At 35.5% G+C, this 18,452-nt stretch overlaps 1 long non-coding RNA gene across 1 annotated transcript; it reads right to left on the bottom strand.

Annotated features, from left to right (window-relative positions):
- Positions 1-4,416: 4,416 nt before the first annotated feature.
- LOC149208526 (uncharacterized) lies at positions 4,417-17,914 on the bottom strand. Its single transcript, XR_016252133.1, has 4 exons — positions 17,428-17,914; positions 5,145-5,231; positions 4,959-5,051; positions 4,417-4,786 (listed from the first exon to the last, which is right to left on the bottom strand). It is a non-coding gene; the product is annotated as an uncharacterized LOC149208526 (long non-coding RNA).
- Between the last annotated feature and the right edge of the window lie 538 nt (positions 17,915-18,452).

Genomic DNA, 18,452 nt, shown 5'->3' on the forward strand with positions numbered 1-18,452 from the left:
GGGACTTTAAAGGATAATATCCAACATGATGTTTTCCTTTGGGAACCCGATTCATTAGAGAAGGCATTCAGGTTAGCAAGAAAAATGGAAAGCAAAATTAGGGCAACCAGGAAGCATACCACTCACAACTATAAAGATGGAAGTGTTGTTGCCCCTACTCTTCCACAACCTATAAGGTTGACACCACAACAATTGGAAGAAAAAAGAGCAAAAGGGCTTTGTTACAGTTGTGATAGCAAATACACTAAAGGTCATAACTGTGCTGAGAATAAATTATTCTACATAGATTGTGAAGAGGAAGAAGAAAAGGAGCAAGAAAGGTCAAAAGAAGAGGATATACTCCAGGAACAGAGCCTAGATAAAGAATAAATGAATCTGACCATATCCTTTAATGCATTGGTGGGAATTACCACTCCTCAAACCATCAAGATAGAAGGACAAATCAAGAAGAAAAGGTAACAGTGTTGATTGATTTAGGAAGTACCCACAATTTCATTCATTGTAAGGTAGCAAAAGAATTGAATTGCTTCCTATATCCAGCACCAGAGTGTCAAGTGATGGTTGCAAATGGAGGAACAATAAACTGCTCTGGAAAGTGCCATAATATCAAGCTATCCATGGGAGAATATGTATTGACTAGCCCAATGCTTTCCATTCCAATGGGAGGTGCTGATGTTGTACTAGGAGTCCAATGGCTACAATCCTTGGGTATGATAGCTTTTAATTTTCAAGAACTTTTCATGAAATTTTTTGTGAAAGGAAAGGAAGTTGAATTAAGGGGTATTGCAGGGAAATTTGGAAAGATAATCAGCTCTAACGGTATGACAAAGCCTCTAAAAAAAGAACAAAGAGGTGTAATTTCACAATTATGTTCGCTAGATGTTTCCACATCGAAATCATCTATTTCTCTAGATATCCAAAAGGTCTTGGACAATCATTCGAAGGTATTTGAGACTCCCAAAGGTCTCCCACCTATTTGTGATCATGATCATACTATTCATCTGATTCCAGGAAGTGTTCCTCCAAACATCAGGCTGTATAGATATCCCTATGCCCAAAAGAGTGAAATTGAATGTATGGTTGCAAAAATGCTAGAGGCTGGTATAATTCAACCTAGTCAAATTTCTGTCTCTGCTCCAGTAGTATTGGTGCACAAGAAGGATGGATCATGGCGCATGTGTCCAGATTATAAGGGGCTCAACAAGCTCATTATTAAAGATAAGTTTTCCATTCATATCATTGATGAATTACTGAATGAATTACATGGATAAATTTACTTCACTAAGTTGGATCTCCATTCAGGATATCATCAAATCAGAATGAAGACTGAAGACATTCCAAAAACAGCATTTAGAACTCATGAGGGTCATTATGAATTTTTAGTCATGCCTTTTGGCCTTACCAATGCACCTTCTACATTTCAAGGTTTGATGAATTCCATTTTCAAACCCTTCCTTAGAAAATTTGTGTTTTTGATGATATACTAATCTACAGCAATTCTTGGAAGGATCATGTTGAACATGTTGATAGGGTGCTACAACTACTGGAGGAAAAGCAATTATATGCAAAAATATCCAAATGTTTCTTTGGAGTACAAGAGGTGGAATATCTGGGTCATATTATATCTCATGAAGGAGTTAAGGTAGACCCTAAAAAAATTAAAGCCATTAAGAAATGGAAAATCCCCACATCCGTAAAGAATCTGTGAGGATTTCTTGGGTTGACAAGGTATTATCGCAAGTTTGTTAAAAATTATGGGAGAATAGCAATACCTCTAACAACATTATTGAAGAGAGATGCATTTTCTTGGACTCCAGAAGCAACAAAGGCCTTTGAACATCTTAAAGAGGCATTGTGCGGAGTACTGGTCTTAGCTACACCGGACTTCATAAAAACCTTTATTGTGGAATGTGATGCTTCAGGAAATGGAATTGGTGCTGTTTTAATGCAAGATGAAGAACCATTTCTTTTGAAAGTCGTCCAATCAAGGGAAAGCTTATACACAAAGCCATTTATGAGAAGGAAAAGTTGGCAATACTACATGCACTTAAGAAATGGTGACCCTACCTAATGGGAAGACACTTCAAGGTAAAAATGGATCATGATAGCCTTAAATAATTTTTAGAACAATATTATCCTCTGGAAAGCAACAAAAGTGGGTCACAAAGATGTTGGGTTATGACTTTGAAATCATATACAAAAAAGGGAATCAAAATGTGGTGGCAAAAGTACTCTCAAGAAAGGACAAGGATGTGGACGCATTGTTGTGCACCATTTCTATATACAACCAGATTGGATAAACAAAGCAAGGAAGGAATGGAAGAATGATGAAGAAGTGTGGGCACTTATTCAAAAGTTACAACAAGATTCCAGTACATCTGATGCATTTAGCTGGAAAAAGGATTCGTTATGGTACAAAGATTGCTTATACCTCTGTAAGAATTCCCAATTCAAACAAAAGATTCTTATGGAATTGCACACTTCTCCCTTAGGAGGGCACTCACGATTTTTAAAAACTTACCATAGGGTTAAGAAGGAATTTTTTTGGGATGGCCTTAAATCAAATATTCAAAAGTTTGTGGCAGAATGTTTGGTTTTCCAAAAAAATAAAGCTGAAACAATCACTACAACAAAACCAGCGATTTGCGCCAGATTTAGCACCAGATTTTAGTGCATTTTTTTTGTAATTGTGATGAGCAACCTGGCGCTAAATCTGGCTCTATTGTACAATTTTTAAAGCGTCCTTTTTTGCACCTGATTTTGCATCCTTTTTCACGCTAGATTTTGCATCATTTTTTACACCAAACTATGCATCATTTTTTGCGTCAAATTTTGAACCAAGATTTGCATCTTATTTTATGACAGGTTTTGCTTCTAGTTTTGTGTCATTTTTTGCATCTATTTTTCATTCTCTTTTGCTTCCTATTTTGTGTCATTCTTTGCTTCCATTTTTGCACCATCATTTGCATCAAGTTTACACTGTATTTTGAATCCAATTTAACGTCTTTTTATGCATCCATTTTGTGTCAGTTTTTGCATCTAGTCTTACGCCAGGTTTTGTATCTAGTCTTACACTAGTTTTTGCTTCTATTTTTGCACCAGCTTTGGTGCCTATCTTTGCACCATGTGTTGAATTTGATTTAGCACCAAATTTTGCATCCATTTTTGTGCCCATTTTTGCATCTTTTTTTGGACCATTTTTTACATCCACATTTACGTTTGATTTGTCTCCATTTTTCCCATCTCATTTTGCACCATATTTTGCATCATTTGTTTCATCCAATTTTGCATCATTTTTAACACCATCTCTTGCATCTAATGTTACATCATTTTGAGCATCCAAATTTGCATTTATATTTGCATCTTATGTTGAGTCATGTGTTGTGTCCACCTTTGCATCTTATTTTGTGTCTAACGGTACATTCAATTTAGAGCCATTTTTTACATCTACTTTTGTATTTGTTTTTGCACCAAGTTTTGCATCCAATTTTAAGCTATTTTATGCCCCTTTTTGCACCATTTTTTTGTGTCTACTTGTGTCCAATGTTGCACCATTATTTACACCAACTTTTTCATCCAATTTTGCATTTTTTTGGTGTCTAGTTTTACATCGTTTTCACCATCCAAATTTGCATCTTTTTTTGCCTCATTTTGTGTCCACATTTGCATGTGATTAGGAATCATTTTTTACATCCAATATGGCATCCTTGGTTTCACCTTTTTTCAGCCCCATTTTGCATCTTGTTTTATGTCTTTTCTTACATCTTTTTTTTTTCCTTTTTTGCACCCAAGTTTGCATCCCAAATTTACACCATTATTTGCATCATCATTTGGCATATTAATTTGTAACGTTTTTTGCTTCTTTTTAACGCTCAACTTTGCATCTTATTTTAGATCTAGTTGTTGTCTTTTTTTGCATCTAATTTGGTGCCCATTTATGTGTCCTTGTTTTTGCCCAATTTGATATTCTTTTGTATGCCATGTTTTGTTCCCTTCTTTGTGTCAACTATTGCACAATTTTTCACTTCTAATTTAAAACACTTTGTATGTCAATTGTTTGCATTTTGTATTAATTCCTAGTTTAACACCCAATTTTACTTTCAATTTTGCATCCATGGTTACATCCGCATTTGACTTCTTATATAGAGTATATTTTTCTTTACATATATGACCCCCTTTCTAGATTCATAGTGAAATATATGATAGTTTCTAAATATCATTAAAGAAGATATCACAATTCAAAATCATTTGTAAAGAAATTTAAGAGAAATTGACAACATCCATCCAAAAAAATAACAATGTGTCATTAACAATTTTCAAAACATGTATAAAATAGCAACATAATAGTAATAAAATCAGTATTATTTTTAATCAAAACAAGTAAAATTTAAATATGATTAACAAATCAAAATATTTCATGAATATCGTTATTCTACGATAAATTAACAACATACATAAATCAAACTCATCGTATGATTACAAAATCAAAATGTCTCATTGATATAGGGTAAATTCACAACACCCATCTAAACATAACAATGTCATTCTACACAATAATTTATTCATAAAAAACAATGCATGTGCATGCCTAGCTACCACCACCAAGATCATCCTCATGATCATCTTGACTATCCTCATTACTCTGATCCACATCATCACCAACACCGCAACTATTATCATCATCTCCTCCTTCACCACCATCATCCTCATCCTCATCCTCATCATCTCCTGATATATGTTGAACATAATTTGGATCATCGTCTTGGCAATCATTAACTATAGCATTCTGACAAAAAAAATCAATATTACATGTTAGTATTAATTACATAACACAACGCGTGTTTTTGTTATACAATGTTAACCATAAAATGAGGTAAGATATAATATCTAATAGTACTAAAAAATAAAATGAAAATATGGTTTAAAAGTATATTGGAAATCCAACTAAGATTACATACCATAGAGTCCATCCAAACAACAAATTCAACCCATCTCTTTTGCTGCAGCACCTCCTTTTCCAAATGATTTGGAGGTCTTCCATATTTTAGTTCCTATCAATCAGTAAATAGGGAGAAATTAGATAACAATGACTTTCTTCTAGTACAAAATTTATTAAAAAAATATCACATGTTTAATATACTTACAAAGGTTGTTATCAGTGCTTTTAAACCTTTCTGGCCACTACGATGAGTGACTTTTGTCTTGGTTAACCTCGCCTTGGATGCCTTGTCCTTAAACATAAACCAATTCAATTTATTTTCACACAAATACATGTATAAGATACTTATAAGTATTAATACATTCTAAATAATGTTTAATGAAAAATTCAATACCTGAATGCTCTCATTGCCGGCTTTTCTTTGTGCATCCAACTTCTCATATGATTTTACAAGTTCTTTCCATACTTTAAAAGGTATGTCAATAGGTCTTTGTTTCAGTCTTTGATCTTGAGGCATTTTTTTAATTTTTCTTGTTTGGTTAAAAATTTTGGTTAAAAAAAACCGAACAAGTAATTCACATCAATGGCATGGGGACTCTATGGATATGTGTAAAAAAATGGCTATAAAGAAAACATCCAAAAAACTTATGAGCTCTCCCTTTGATGGTCACTTGGGGCATATGGCTGGAAAGGAACAACTCCATTTTCGAAAATCAAGGACAATCCTCTCTCAAAGTCCTTCCTAATATTTGCTCCAAATGTCTTAAAATGAAAAACAAAATTCAAACGTCATCCTTAAACATCTCCCTTAAATATAACGTTGGACCATAAATTCTTCACTTTTATTGTTATCGGTTCTGGAATGATTTTTCTATATGCAATTATATAATGAAATATGTGTGCACTAATGAAAAAACATTGAGTTTCATTTTTCATAATCACAAACAATGAAAAAAGAATCACACGTAACTAGCATCATTTTGGAAATTTTATATTTATTAAAAATCTTTAACATGTTTTCCTCCCATATCTCATAAAAAGGTGTGAAATTTTTTATATACTCTCCAATAAGCCTAAGGATCACATACCTTTTAGAACTTTGCATTACCATTATATGTTTCTCCTTGAAGATATATAATATGTTTCTTCTTTAACAAAAATGCTCTGATCGAAGGATGGTAATGTATTCATAGAAGTCACTGCAAAAAATCATTTGGGTATGAGGATTTTCAAGATTTCAATGGAAATCTGGATGTGGGATGCAATGTTATGATGTGGGTCGAAGAGATTGAGCTCTTTCTTTTTCTGGATTATGGGATTTGAATGCAGGAGTTGTTTCTATGGATGATAAAATTATGAGATTGAGGATTGTGGTCTTTGAATGCAGAAATTGCTTCTTTGGATGATAAACTTGTGCTTTTTTTATAAACAGTTGTGGGGATTCTCCTAAGTTTTTATTGATTTCTCTTTTGTGTATCATTCTTGTCATTGTCAACCCCATTATCATATCAATGTCTAGGATGAGAAAGACAGGGATGGGATCAGTGAGGGCTCAATGTCTTTGTTGTCATCAAAGTCCAGGTCGGTTGATGGCAGTGAAATGGAAGGGTAATCCCCAAGGTGGTTTGTTGACGATGATCAAACATGACACAAAATGAGGCGTGGACTCATTCTGAAGACCAAGTGAGTGGATTCCTTTGATGTGGAGGCCATGGACGTGCCCGGTGTTCATAAGGGCCATGATAAGGACCTTTCATTAGGACGGACGCTCGACTTGGCATTCCAAACACTTGGAGTGGTCTATGGAGATATGGGTACCAACTCCTTGTATGTTTTCACTAGTGTATTCATCCAAGCTCATACCAAAGGAGAGGAAGATGTTTTGGGTGCATTAGCTTTAGTGATGTACACAATAGCCCTCATCCCTTTGGCTAAATAGGTGTTCATTATGCTCAAAGCCAATGACAATGGTGAAGGGGGGACATTTTCCTTGTACTCTTTGATTTGCACATATGCGAAGGTCAATCTGCTCCCCAACCAGCAACCATCAGATGAAAAAAATTCCAGTTTCAAGCTCAAGTTGCCCACCCCGAAACTGGAAAGATGATTAAGAATCAAAGAAAGCCTTTAGAGAAGTACAAAATTGAAGACCCTACTGCTACTCTTGTTTCTCATGGGTACTTCCATGGTAATTGGGGATGACATACTTACACCTGCAATATCAGTCATGTCTGTTGTTAGTGGCATGCAAGATGAAATATCTAGCTTTACGGAAGACACAGTGGTCATTGTCTCAATCATATTCCTGGTGATCTTGTTCAGCATAAAACAGTTTGGTACAAGCAAAGTAAGCATGACATTTTCTCTGGCACTCATGATATGGTTTTTCTCTATTGGTTCTTTTTTACTTTACAATATTATTTAACATGACATGACAATTTTAAGGGCATTCAATCTTGTTTATATCTATTACTTGTTCAAGAGGAACATTATCAAAGCATGGATGTCCCTAGGAGGTTGCATGTTATGCATAATAGGAGCTGAAGCTATGTTTGCTGATTTGGGTCACTTCTCAGTAAGATCCATCCAGATAGCCTTCACATGTGTAGTATTCCCATGCCTACTATTGGCTTACATGGATCAAGTTGCATATCTTATGAAGCATCCCTCTGTGGTGGAGAACGTATTCTCTGCTTCAATTCCAGATGGTTTTATCTGGCCAGTCTTCGTGATAGCTAGTGTTGTTGCCATGATTGCAAGCCAGGCAATGATCTCAACAACAATTTCATCTATTAAAATGTCCATGGCCCTAGGATGCTTTCCAAGATTGAAAATAATTCACACATCCCGACGGTTCATGGGTCAGATCTACATTCTTGTCATCAACTGGGTTCTAATGATAATGTGTGTCTTGGTATGTGATTGTTTTAAGAGCACGATCGAGATATCAAATGCATATGGCATTGCAAAGGTAGAGATGATTATGGTGACTACAAGCCTAGTGACTCTTGTCATGGTTCTTATATGGGCAAAAAATATATTCCTTGCGATTGGATTTCCTGTTCTATTTGGATCAACTGAGCTAATTTATTTTTCTGCAGTTTTGATGAAAGTGGGGGAAAATGGTTGGATAAATGGTTTTTGCCACCTACTTCCTTCTTGTGATGTACATTTGGAACTATGGAAGTGTTCTGAATTATCAGGAGTTGTATATCTTGTTGGTCACGGAGATGTCAAGGCTAGAAAGGATTCATGGTTTCCTAAGAAACTGGTTATAATCTACTTCTATGCTTTCATGAGGGCAAACTGCAGGGCAGGCCCTGCACGCCTCAATGTACCTCACACCAATCTCTTGCAAGTTAGCATGACATATACTGTCTAACTTGAAGGTTTCCATGAATCAAACATGCTGAATGTTTTTCAAGGACCAAGTCACAACATTAATATGGTGATGGATAACAAAGATTTCCTTGAAGGTGGCAGAGATGAAGTGAATTTTAATGTGAAGTTAATAATCATAAGTTTTGTTGTCGACCAAGATCTTCATTACTTAGTCCTTGATTTTCTTTGATAGAGAATAATAGCCATTCCTATGATTAATCACTGATATTTATGAACAAAAACACCATTCTTTTTTCAATGAAGATGATAGGTGGTATTTTATATGCATGGTTAAGCCTAAGATAAACCATGTTTTCTACATAAGAAAGTTATATTAAGTTATATCCATGAAAATCTGTGTTGCATGGGTACCCGCACCCGGGGGTAGGGTTCTCGAACCCGTCCCGGGTTCCCGCACCCAAGTACCGGATTCGGGTACGGGTTCTTCCCAGACGAACCCAGAAGAACCGTGTTCTTCCATGAAGAACCGGGTTCTTCAAAAAAAAAAATTGGGTTCTTTTCCTTTAACGGGTTCTTGGGTTCTTGGGTTCTTGGGTTCTTCGGGTTCTTCGGTTCTTCGGTTCTTCGGGTTCTTCGTGTGCTTGGGTTCTTGGGTTCTTCGGGTTCTTCGGGTTGGGTTCTTTGGGTTCTTCGGGTTCTTTGGGTTCTTCATAAAAAAACTATATTAAAAATTTAATTTTCAAATAATTTTTTTTTATTGAAATTTAAAAAATGATATGCCCAATGTTGCATGGCCCATTGATCTATGCAACAAAGGTTTTATGTTGACCTAACAGGGGAATGAACTCCAGTGGGCCCAATTCTGGGCTATACAATATTTTTTGTTTAATAACAGAAATGATAATTTGAATAAATTATTTAAATAAGCAACCTTACTATGGGCCAGTGACACAAAGAACAATAAACTTAGAAATCTATTTTGCTGAACAAAAGAAACAAGCTTGGAGAATATTGTTACTCTAAATATTCAACTTCAACTTCATATGACACAAAAGATGGGGTGTTAACTTACGATATTTAGCCAAAGTAAATCTGATAGGAATGACTAACTTGGAAAGTAAACAACTGGGCTCCCAATGCCATTTAGCGGCCAGCCTTTCATGAAACAAACAATGCAACCTTGTAGGTAGTACATTCCCACAGTGCAAGTTGTTTATGAATAGCAAAAGGAAGCACTGCAAAACTGGTTTATGTAGACCTTCTGTGTTCAGTCCTCCTGTCTATCTGTTTTATACAATTTGACAGCAGTATTAACTGATACTCACATGGGGACCAACATGAGAAGCCATAAAAATTCAAAATGATTAAGCACTGAGAGAATTCTTTCTGCTCATACAGACCTGTAAAATGTCATCAAGATTAGAAAGGGAATGACATATATTAGGAAGATCATAGATCACAAATTTCACCCTAATCTACACTGCTTGTTGTTTCTGAAGTGAGGTTGTTTTGCTTTCCAGTGAGAAGATATACTTGAATTCTGAAAGGATATGTTATAATGCTGATACTACTTGTGACTGCACAGAGAGGCCCTGAGTCACTGAACAACCACCATTCTTCTGTGGAAAACTGGTTTCTATATGAAGGGGTGTTACCTGCAACAATGCCTATGGACAATCTTGCAGAAAAATGGGCTCTGCTTGAAAGGTGTGTGATCCCTTCAACATGCCGATAGCTGATGGTTATAATTTTGAAACATAACCCAGAGGAGAAAGAAAGGAAACTTCTTCCTAATCGCGCACAGGGCAGCCCTTTCATATTGATTAAGCCAGATGCAACTATAGTTCCATGGGAACAAGACCAAAAGCCATCATCAAAACACAGTGTTCCATGACACTAGGAAATAGACCTTGAGTCAATCTGGTAAATGCATTATCTGTAACAGTAAGAATAGATGAACCGTATTCCTCAGTAACTGCTATTCCTCACATCTAGAATTTTGCACCCCTTGGTATCCTTAGTGAGTCTTTTCCTTCTTTCCAGAATGGAATTTTGAGTGTAGGTGCTTTTGTGATTGTTTCATTGCCTTCTTGTATATTATTGGTCTCTCACGTGCATTCATGGATAGGCATAGCCCACTAGATATCTGAGAGTCTGAAACAGGCTTGAAAATTCTCAAAGTTTTGTAAACTTTTCTTGTCATTTTAGTATCTAGAGTCTTGTCTGCTATGGTTTGGAACTTCTTGAAAAAAATGTTGGCATTGGGGGTACACATGCTAGTTTTACATTTTTACCCAATATGGTGGTGTGTAGGGTATCACAAGATAATGTTTTGTTGGAAACACATCAGGATGGTTTTCCTGCTATTGATGTGAATGACTACTTCTGTTAAGCATATTTTGCTCTATGCCATGTTGTAGGAGGATGCTCTGTACTATTCACTCATCAAAGCTTGCTGCAAATCAAAGAAAGTTCAAGCCGCTGCCCAGATACTGAACAAAATGCTTAGGGAACGTGTTGTTCCAAGTCATGCAAGTTTTATCTATGGCATGCATCATCTTGGGAAGGTAGGAAAAAAAATTGAGGCATAAAAAGTTCTTGAAGAAGTGATAGATTGTAAATCCTCTGTACATGTTAAAGTATACACAGAAGTAATGTCTGCTCTATTTTAGACCAGTGAAGTGGAAAAATCATTACAATTAGAAGGCAAAATAATTAGAAGAGGTGAAACTAACTTTTTGACTTTGTAAAACAATGTTTCTCTAAGGGAAAAATTGATGAGGTATCCAAGATTTTAGAAGGCATAAACCAAAGATATCCGGTACAAGGTATTACATTATGAAAAAATTGAAATGGTCAGATTTATTGTTTTTCCAAGGAGACCACTCTTGCTTGAAGGAATGGAGAGGGCTCTGCTCGTAAGAAAGTACTGAACCAAGACCATTGTCAAAAAATGTTGAACCAAGAGTATTGTTAAAAAGCAATGTTGCTTAGTTGCATGAAAATTTTATTGTCCAAAATTTAATTTTGGACTCTTTGCTGGCAAAATTTCATATAAAGGTATGCCCTTTTGCCTTATAACATGATGATTTTAATGAAAATGGAGGAAGGGAATCAACTTCAGAGAATCAAATGAAGTTAAAAAATATTAGATTATCAATTATAATCCATAGGAAGGGAGGAAAATAAAGGGAGATGTTTTAAGGCTTGATTTGATGACTCAACCTCAATTCATGATTGATTATGATGGTTGGAGATGCATCTAGCCCTTGTTTTGTATTTTTGGAGCTTTATTACCCCTAAAAGGGCATAACATCATGCTTGGGAAGAGTTTCAACCCATGCATGCGAGCATTAGTGGCTTATTTTTTTGTATTGAACTATTGAGTTGGCTTGGTAGCCCATTTACTTCAAGCCCACTCATAATTAAGTTTCTTATAAGGCTTTTAGGAAAACTAATGGAAGTGATTGACCTCATATAAATAGAGGATCACTCCCTTGTTTATCATCATCACTTGTGGATTTCAACCTCTTTTATAAAGCTCTACTTAGCCTAGATGCAACTCGCTACTTGTGGAGATGTGATCTTTTTGGACCCATTGCTATTGGCTAATGATTTGTGTCTTGGAGGTGTCTTTTTGGGATTGAAAGAAGGCTATTTCTTGGAAGAATTTAAGTGTAATTGCAGATTTTTATTGTTTTTCATGTGATAAAATTATGCTAGGGTTTTTCTTATTCCATCTCTACATGCATATCTTATATGGAAATCTTGCTTGATTATTGCATGCTAAACCTTGAATACCATAAAGGACCTCCTAGAGAGCTTTCATCTATTTAATTTCCCCCCCATTAAAAAGATAGCTAGGGTTTATCAAGTGAAAACTAGGGTTTTCCCTCTTACTCCAAGAATAAATTTAATTTATCTTAAATTTAGCCCTATAGACTACATCACCCAGGTAGGAAAAGGCACTAGGAATCCTTTTGGTGATCAAAAATCATAAAAACTTTCATCTTATCTCCTCTTCTATTTTTTGAAGTCCTTTAAAGCAGGCCGCTAGGGCTAGGGCATAGGGTCAAATTCAACAAGGGTCTCCTATTGGATAGACATTGAGGCTTTAGTAGCTTGAGTTAAACTTGATTGATCCTTGGCACTCAAAATCTAGCTCTCTTCATGCTTGAATTTTCCCCAACAGTCTACCCTAGGCAATTTGTGCCCTAGCTAAATCCTAACTTTGGCTAAGGCTTCAACTTGGGTCTTAAATCGAAGGTTTGCCTTTTCTTATTTGCAAACCTTTTCTTGGTATTTGTATACCTAGGCATCCCTTTGTTGATCTACACGATGTAACCCTAGGTCACAAGTACCTCTCTAGGGCTTTGTATATGGTACACTGCTCCTACACATAGACAATTGTGCCCTTGTCCATTGAAAGTACCTTTACTTAGCTTTGATTCATCTGATATATCACCTTGATCCATATAACTTAGAATATCATTTAGGTTAAAATTGGGAAGCCTCCTGTGTGGTATAATTCCACTAAAAAGCAGAAGGAGGATTGCTGAGGTGACAATGGAAATGCACCTCATTGTTCTATTAATGTCTGGCCTTTGCCTTGTGAGAGCTTGCTAGATTTTGAAGAAACAGGCCTGATATCATTAAATGGCAGTCATGGTAGTTCGATAGTGATTATATTCCTTCCTGGAACCAACATTGCATTGAAGGCAGGGCACACTTCAAAATTGTTGAAAAAAATGTATACACCATGATAGAAAATGACAATAAAAAAGATGTATGTGGTAGATTGAGCAAGGTAATAACTAGCAGCAGTTTTACTATTTTACTAAGGCTTCTCTCAACTTCACCTTGTATATTAACTCATGGTTTTATAAAGTTTTTTTTGAGAAATAAGAAAAGATATGTATTAAAAGGTTTGCACAAACTGTACAAATGTGGATAGAGAGGTATGTTTTAATGGTGATGGATTTTCCCAAACTTACATATGCAATTTTAGAATTGTGCAAGTGCAGAAAACTGTGAAGTATGTCTCAGGCTTGCCAGTGTGCTACCTTGTTCACGTGGACTCAATGAGTTCATGTTCTGCCCTTTTGGTCTATGTAAACCCTTTGTGTTGGCTCACTTGAGAGGCACATAGTGTTAATGATGCTTGTTTTGAACACCCTGCTTTTAACTACTTCTGTATGCCTTTAGCTTGCCAAAATGGGCTCAATGGAATTTTGGCAGATTAAATGGATTTAGAAAAGACAATGTAATATTGATTTTCTTTTGTTTTGCATTTATTCTTATGCTTATCAATGTAACACTTCTAAAAATTCTTATGTACAATTTTGAAAATTTTGATGTAAAAATTCTCAGTATACATTAGCAAAATCTAGTGTCCTCTCCTCTTGTCCCTGTTCATATTCTTATCAATATTCTTATCAATATAAAAATCCACTACCTTTAGTTCTATGCTCTTTGTAGATATTGCTGTTGGAGGCCTGTTGACTGCTACTTCTGCTGACCTTTGGCCTTTTGATTATTCTTCCCCAAGGATTCTCCCAGGTATCAGGCCTCCAACAAAAATATCTACAAAAAGCATAGGAGAGATAGTGGATTTTTGCCAATGTATACTAATAACCACAAGACAAGGGGTACTGGATTTTTCCCTTTTGAGAATTTTTAAAATTTTTACATCAAAATTTAAAGAAATTTTACATTGATTGATAAGAATAAGAATACAATTTTTACATTTATTGATAAGAATAAAGGTAAAATAATAGAAAATCAATACTAGAATGCCTTTTCTAGACCCATTTAATCTCCCAGAATTCCGTTGAGCCCATTTTGGCAAGCTAAATGGTTTCAGGGAGCTCGCCATACAGAGGTAAACACATTGGAAACACCAAGTCGGTGAAAGCAGGGTGTTCAAAGCCATGATGAATGACACTATGTCCCTCTTAACTGTAGACTGCATTACTCACCGGGGATCTTTCTTACTGGGGATCTTTCTTTGTAGATTGCATTACTCACCGGGGAACTTTCTTAATTGTAGACTGCATTAATCATCTAACTAAAAAATAACTAAATTCTTCAACTAAATATACAGAATTTATATTGACAACCATAAATTCTAGTGTCATAAATTGGATCAAATTTGATCCTCCAACAATCTTAAGAGTGGTAATGTACATTGTTCCGTCGTTAATCATTATGACTAGTGGTAATGTAAATTATTCGGTGGTTAATCATAATGACAATTTTTCATATGGATAGAATGGCATTATATACAGGATCAAATGGACATTGTATAAGGGGAGTCTCTAATCCCAGTGATCATTTTTCTTGAGTTGGCCTGAGGTATTTATCTGATGGAGTCAGAGGAATTGGGAGGATGGCCAAAAGTGATTTGAATCAGGGCAAACAAATTTCAAAAATTCTTGTAAATGCAGTGTTTGAATTATGTTTTTGGTGGTCTAAATAGATTTAACACTATAAAAAAAAAAGAAATCTTAAATTTAAAATTTTTTACTTGGATTTACAAAAATAACTACAACTTTTTTCAAAATATAACCAAAATTTCCATAACTTTGAGTAAAAAAAACATAATTTTTAAAATACCACTTTTCTTGAGAAAAAAGAGCCCAGAACATTCTCCCCTTACCCAATGGTGTATCATTTCTTTATGACTACCATTCTCCTACTACCTAATCCTGTATCATTTATTTATGACTAGGTGGTGTAGCTCCTGTAGTTGGAGTGTTGGGGCTAAATTGAAGAGGTCAAGACCCTTATTTCCCCACATGCCAAGAACATTATTGGGAATCAGATCAACAAAGGCAAGTAGGGGAGCTAGTTTTCTAGTTGGCAAAAAGCCACTATCTCTCCTTCTATGCTTTTTGTAGATATTTTTGTTGGAGGCCTGATACTTGGGAGAATCCTTGGGGAAGAATAATCAAAAGGCCAAAGGTCAGCAGAAGTAGCAGTCAACAGGCCTCCAACAGCAATATCTACAAAGAGCATAGAACTAAAGGTAGTGGATTTTTATATTGATAAGAATATTGATAAGAATATGAACAGGGACAAGAGGAGAGGACACTGGATTTTGCTAATGTATACTGAGAATTTTTACATCAAAATTTTCAAAATTGTACATAAGAATTTTTAGAAGTGTTACATTGATAAGCATAAGAATAAATGCAAAACAAAAGAAAATCAATATTACATTGTCTTTTCTAAATCCATTTAATCTGCCAAAATTCCATTGAGCCCATTTTGGCAAGCTAAAGGCATACAGAAGTAGTTAAAAGTAGGGTGTTCAAAACAAGCATCATTAACACTATGTGCCTCTCAAGTGAGCCAACACAAAGGGTTTACATAGACCAAAAGGGCAGAACATGAACTCATTGAGTCCACGTGAACAGGGTAGCACACTGGCAAGCGTGAGACATACTTCACAGTTTTCTGCACTTGCACAATTCTAAAATTGCATATGTAAGTTTGGGAAAATCCATCACCATTAAAACATACCTCTCTATCCACATTTGTACAGTTTGTGCAAACCTTTTAATACATATCTTTTCTTATTTCTCAAAAAAAACTTTATAAAACCATGAGTTAATATAAAACTCCAAAACTCTATTTTACTAAGGCTTCTCTCAACTTCACCTTGTGCCTCATTTCTTTGTCTTATTAATAGTATTAGGTATATCCACTTGAGCCAAAGGAGAGCCAGCCTAAAGTGAAGAGGATAGGTTGTTGAGGTGAAGGTGGTGACCATCCTAACAGTTCCCTGAAGTTGTACATTGTGGATTAGGGCTCTTATCATTACATACAATTTGAGAGGTAACAAGAAGAATGCACCCTTCCCCACAGAAACAGCGAATGATTGGAGATGAATTGAATTCTTAAAGGAGGTGGGAGTATTTTGTGGACTCCAAGCAACTAACTATGACAAGGGGCAAGCAATAGCATTGTCTTGTGGGGGAATCTTATGGAGTTAATTTGCTAATTTTGCAGCAGTTTCTTAATTGTATTTCAAGAAAACCTGCTAGCTCATTTGCATGTGAGAGAGATTGCAAGACAGTACATTTCATTGTCCCCAATAAGAGAAACAAGTTGAAATTAAAGAAATTATGATACCTGGTTTTTGTGAATAGCAGTTTATGGTTACCGAATAACAATATGTTAAAAAGGCCTCCAAGCATGACATTCTACTTTCTGATCATAAAACAAGAGGTTAACACTAATAATACACCTTTCATCCCCCAGTCCATGGAAGCATTAAACTATTACTCATCAGTGTTTGAGTCGCTAGATGCTACACTTAAAAGGGATAGCAGAAATCGTATGAATGTTGAAAAACAATGCCTTGCCTGAGACACAGTGAACATAATTGCTTGTGAGGGAGAAGAAAGGATTGAGAGGTATGAAGTTACAGGAAAATGGAGAGCTAGAGTGACTAGGGCAGGATTTAGTGTATATCATCTCAGTGCTAATGTTAAGGACACGGTTAAATCTTTGCTCTGTTAATCATATTGCAATAGCTATAAGACTAAGGAAGAAGGAGGAGCTATGTATTTACTATTTTGGATGGTTGGACAAAATTCTCATTGCAACATCTGCTTGGCATTGAGAGGCAACGACTATAAGAATGTTCTTGTACAAGAATTTGTTATAATTTATCAATACCATTGTTGAAACTGCATGTGACTTTCATGTGTGTCAGGGAAGAGTTCAGAAACCTGACACAATAACTTATTATAGCGGTAAAAGATGAAACTAATTTAAGGAAACAATGGTTTTTACCTGTCCTGTTCAACCAGGGATAAGATAGTTATTCGTTTGTATTTTGCTTCCTTATCCAGGTAGACAGGAAAATGCTAAGGCTTGCTAAAATCAATGATATGCCTGCCTACACAGTGGGTAATTGGATAGAGATAGTTACTATTTAACTTTCAGGAACTTATACTTCACTAGCTAAAAAGTTTTGGATTTTTTTTTCTTATGACCTTGAGTACAGAGTCTCATAATCAACTAGAAGAAAAATCAAGTCTATCTTTCAATTGCTTGAACCAGGACTATATCACAGATATTGCAACAATAAAAGAAATAATTCCAGTCTATAGAAAGGTAGCATAGTAATAACATACTTGAGTTTTCGGGGTGCTTCAAACAATCTCGTCCTAAAGATAGGATTCCAGGTTGTTTGCAGATTTTAATTGGTGAGGTTGGCTCTAATTTTGGAACTTTGTTGGCTCTGCTGCAGGTATCATTTTGCCCCAAATCTTCGCCAAGCCTTTTTCATGGACTCACTAAAGGACTCTCATTTTCTGCATCCTTCATATGAGTAAACCTTCGACCCAGCACTGGTTTTCAATACAAACTTTCAAAGAGAGAAACTGGCAGTTTGGAGCAGGTTACAAGACCTCCTTCTATAATGAACAGAGATGACCCCGGAATGTGGCAAAAGTTCTCCCCTTCAGCCGGTGCTAAAGAAAACAAAGAAACGCAGATGAACTGTATCAAGAAACAAAGAAATCGTTTTGACCACGAAGAAACGCAGATGAACTGTTGGAAGTCGTGCAGAGAGAGATCTGGTGGCTCGTGGATCGATTCTGGGGCAATGTTTATGCGATTGCAAACCATGATTGTTCATATGCGAGCTACTGAGCTCGTTGAGAGGGATACGCGCAATGGCGCCAAACTACCAAGAGGATTTGAATTTAAAGGCGGGATAGAATATCTACCGTCCGATCATCTCATCGATGGCCATATATTTGTGTTTTAGTAAAACGGATTTTGAAAGAATTTGAAATATTATACATTTTATAGAATTTGAAATATTATACATTCTATTATTTAAGTTGAATAATAGTTTTACTTTGGAAAAATAATTGGGCACATCAAATAAAATATTGATGCGACGGACATAGAACTCCAAAACAATAATGCACCCTTCTCTTACTCCAAAAACAATAATGCACCCTTCTCTAGCTGATGTGTCAATGCTTTCTTTGAAGTGGAACTTAAAGAATTAAGTAATTATTCATTATTAAATTGGGATTTTATATAAATTAATTGATTATTTATTAATGTTAATTTCATTTTATAATTTTATAGTAATTTTTAATAGATTTTTGTTAAAGATAATTATTTGAGCTATTATTGTATCAAG

This window comes from Pinus tabuliformis, chromosome 1_2, assembly GCF_031772625.1.
Source record: "Pinus tabuliformis cultivar Carrire ecotype Pingquan chromosome 1_2, CPIR1, whole genome shotgun sequence".
Taxonomy (NCBI): Eukaryota; Viridiplantae; Streptophyta; class Pinopsida; order Pinales; family Pinaceae; genus Pinus; species Pinus tabuliformis.